The sequence below is a fragment of the Lactuca sativa genome, chromosome 1, assembly GCF_002870075.4.
Source record: "Lactuca sativa cultivar Salinas chromosome 1, Lsat_Salinas_v11, whole genome shotgun sequence".
NCBI classification, from domain to species: Eukaryota; Viridiplantae; Streptophyta; class Magnoliopsida; order Asterales; family Asteraceae; genus Lactuca; species Lactuca sativa.
Genome location: NC_056623.2, coordinates 18,075,478 through 18,079,874, shown reverse-complemented (window position 1 = coordinate 18,079,874; position 4,397 = coordinate 18,075,478).

The window sequence follows — 4,397 nt, the reverse complement described above, 5'->3', positions numbered from 1 at the left end:
AAATTTGATGTTCTTGTTTTCTTTTTAGGATATAATACAAAAAACAAGACGTAGGCTGAGCTAGTGGATATTCTTAGGTGGTGTTAAAGCCTTTTCTGATGGATCCTTAGGATCTAACAGTTCACTTTTACACAAGGTGTAAACAAATTTTATTTTTTTCTTTGTTTTCTAACTTATTGTTATTAAATCAATATTATTTATATGATAACATTTCTTTCATGTTTCTTGTAGCCATATGTTGACGAGCCTTGGAATATTGGCCTCCAAGTTATAGATATGGGAAGCTTATCTAACATGACTGTTCAATCCGACAAATATGGCCTCCAGGTATTTTTTTTATTTTTTTTCATTTATCTTTAAAAATGTGGTTGTAAATATGTAAAATAACTTACTAATTGAGCAATTTTTTCATCAGGTTGCTATTAATGCCATTGGAGATAAGGCCAATGACTTGATCTTGGATATATATAAATCAGTTGTCTCAACATTTGAGTCATGGAAGTGCAACCAAGTTTGGTGAACAAGGGATTGTTGCTTAAGTGATATTATATCATAGCTTGTTCAAGTCTACTACCTGTGAAAGATCCTTATATAGCCGTTTCACATATATGTCTTTTAGGATAAGGTTATGCTTGCTGGAACAACAGTGGATACATGCTCTTGGTTTACTTCAACAACGACCTGACTGGTTGACAACCAGCTTTCTGTAAGTATATATGTTTTATTTGTTCCTAAATTGTAGTTTATTATTTCATTTATTAGTGTATGTTTAGACAAGTATGTTTCTACTTCTTTTGTTATCTTAAGGACTTCATAGGAACATGACCTAATATATGGGTATTTTGTTATTATTTAATACAAAAAGAACAACTTAATAGAAAAAAGCAAGAAAAATGAGATTGTCCCCATTAAGTCCCAACTTTTAACAAATTTGTGTTGCATAGCTTATTAGGTCGTATTACATAGCTTATTAAATACTAACACTTGATATATTGTCTGATAATTGTGTTCATGATGACAGAGATGGGATACATTTTACAGCAGCTGCGAGTGGAACAGTGGCAATTGAGATCTAAAACTTGATGAGAGTGAAGATGAGAAACAGAAGCAGGATGGTCAGTAGAAGGAGTTTGAGGGGAAGAAGCTTGTTTCTGCAACCAAAGAAGGTCTAAAATTTGTATATGTTGTATATCTTGAGGTTAGTAGTCTCTTAATTCCTTATCTTTTTTCATTCTCCTTTTCTTTTTTATTAAAAAGTTTATCTTTTTTTAGGTTCTGTATGTGTACAGTGACTTAATGTTGCATATCTTGATAAAGTGTTGCATATATAAACTGCTTTTTATTCCTGGACTGAATAAACCTTCTAAATGAAACTAAATGATCATATATATTACCCTTACATTCCAAAAAACAATTTTCAGTATTCATCCATTTTATTTCTCATTTATTACTAAGTTAGGGTATATGGTTTTAGTTGAAAGGTGAAGATGAACAAAGGTTTGTCTCTTTTTATTTCTCATTTATTACTAAGTTTAGAAAATAAATGGAGACTAAATAAATGTCATAATTTTTGTTTATAGCTCGTTCTCTTCAGTTTGCTTCTTGCTTCCAATCTATGCCAGATAACAATGGAGATTGATGGATGTCGGTTAATAGCCTCTTCTGGAGCGTATAAAGCAATAAGTTATTAATATTTTTTTAAATAAATAAATGTTCCTAAATTTGCAAAATGAAAGGGAATAAAAGTAAATAAATGTCGATATTTTTAATTTGAAGGTGGTGGAGTGTCTAATCAGGTTGGTTGAAACCTGATAAGGTTCCCATGGTAAGTGTAATTTGGTGTTTTGCAAGTTTGTGTCACAACAACAACTAATTTCTCATGTTTGTTATGATATTATTCTGCTTGTGCAGCTTGTAGAATCTGTGCTAAGTAAGGTCATGGAAGAGCTTGAGAATCGCATCACTAGTCAAGTTGAACTGGTAAAGCTTCTTAGCTATGTTGTTTCCTAATTTCCTTGCTTGGTGTTTCAAGTACATTTAATAATAAGCTACATTTCCTTCTATATAACTTTTTAAACAATTTTTTATAAGGCACAAATATACAATCTTATAACTTTCTACTTTATATAATGTCTAATCATTTGTTTTTTTTTTCAGTCAACTGTTAACTTATAAGTAATTGGAGGTAAGGAAAAATTATAACCACAGATGATTTGCAAATTATCAAATTTTGATTTATTAATACACAGGTAAATGAGGTGAAAGGAGAGGATGTTGTTTGTTTGATAAAGAATTCTGTTACTCTATCTGGTTCGTTATTCACCTTGCATGTATCCCAAATATGTATTGAGCTGCCAACTCTCACTGATAAAGATAAGGAGGTGAAGTTTGTCTTTTGTGATTCCATTAGATGTTTCTTATCATATACTCATTTAAGTTGTAAGTTTTATGGAAAATTGTAGGTTATTAGCACATGGGGAGTGCGTAACAAGATTTTTGCAAAGATAGAAAATTTTGAGGTCGGATGCTCACATTTTTCAAGTTGTATGTAATCAAATTGTCTCTTATGTCACATTGGAGAGATTACTTTAATGTCACATTGAAATTTCATCGAATAGCATAGCGATAGAAGAAATAACAATGTACTTTCATCTATTATTTGTATGACATTAAATTTTATGCAATGGATTTTATTTTTTTGTATATGGTATTTTAATTTTTATTATGACACATTAAATACAAATTTAATTTGAAAACTAGTAAATCTATAAATAATATATTTTTTAAACATTTAAAATTATGATACGCAAAAATGTGTGTCGTCTTCATTTATGACATGGCCTTTCTTGACAGGGGCTTTCTTGATACGCATTGCGTGTCATTAACACGTGCGTCGTAAGGTTACGACACACAAATGCGTGACGTCTTCCTTTATGACAGGGCCTTCCTTGATACGCATTGCGTGTCGTAAACGCGTGTCGTAATTGCGCGTCGTAAATGAGCGTCGTAAATGCGCGTCGTCTCTCTTTATGACAGGGCCTTCCTTGACGCGCATTTACGCGTCGTCTGAGCCTTTTACGACGTGCAATGAGCGTCGTAAAAGGATGCTTTTCTAGTAGTGGACTAAACTCGCAACAAAATGAAAACCTTGAACCTGTGGTGCTAGTCCAAACCTTTTTGGACCAAAGTGACAATTTTCAGCAAACCACAAGGACCATTTCTGCAATTTAGTCTTAGTTAAAAGTTGAAGAGTTTAGTATTAAAATATATTAATGTTATGGTTAATTAGTAGGAAGTTGAAGAGTTAGGAGTTTCAAATGAATATTATTCAAGATATATGACTTATCTTGAATCATATTAATTTAGATGACATCTATTATAAAATTGATAGAGATAAGGATTATAAAAATAGAAAGATACTTAAGAAATAAAACTGGACCCTTATTAGCTGTTATAATTTCATGATTGTAAGTTGTTATATATATATACATATATATATATATATATATATATATATATATATATATATATATATATATATATGCATCTATAATGTTAATTTGATGTATACTATTATTTAAGTTTAAGATCTTATTATTTGTGTTTTTTGTTAAAATCTATATATATATATATATATATATATATATATATATATATATATATATATATATATATATATATATATATATATATATATATATATATATATATATATATATATATGGCAAAAGTGAATATGTGGCTATTAGGTATATAAGCTTATATGTAGAATTCATCAAAACGACTTAGTTTTGATTTGTTTCTTTAAAGAAAACACCTTGATCTTCTCCTACTTTCTCTTAAGAGATAACTTACCTTGTTGACGCCTCCAATTTTCCATGCCGATTCCTTTTTACTTCTTTCTAAAAAGTGCAGACAAATACAAATGAAAATATATTTGAACAAATTATGGTCACAATCAATCTTCATCTTGTGGTGAATTTTGGCGCATAGCCACACATGGTAAAAATATATTCATCAAAAAATGAAAAAGGATTAGTGGATGATATGCAATTGCAGGTATCGTGTTTTTATCATATATCTTAGTTTTAGTTTTCCATTATTCTTGCTTCTAATCTATAGATTATAATGGTTCTTCTCTAGTTTATGTTTATTCATCATTAGTTAATTTAATATTTGTTTATTAATTTTTTAAATACGTAAAGCCTACTTGATAAAACAATTTGATGGTTATTCATGATCAATATTGCTATAGTATCCGGTTGAATTCGTAAAACACTATAAAAATGTATAAAACCAAGGAGAAATTTTAATCAATAGAGACACTGACAAATAAATATAAATTACGACAAAAAAGGAGATATTTGGTTTAATATTAGGTAAAACTACGTAGTTTT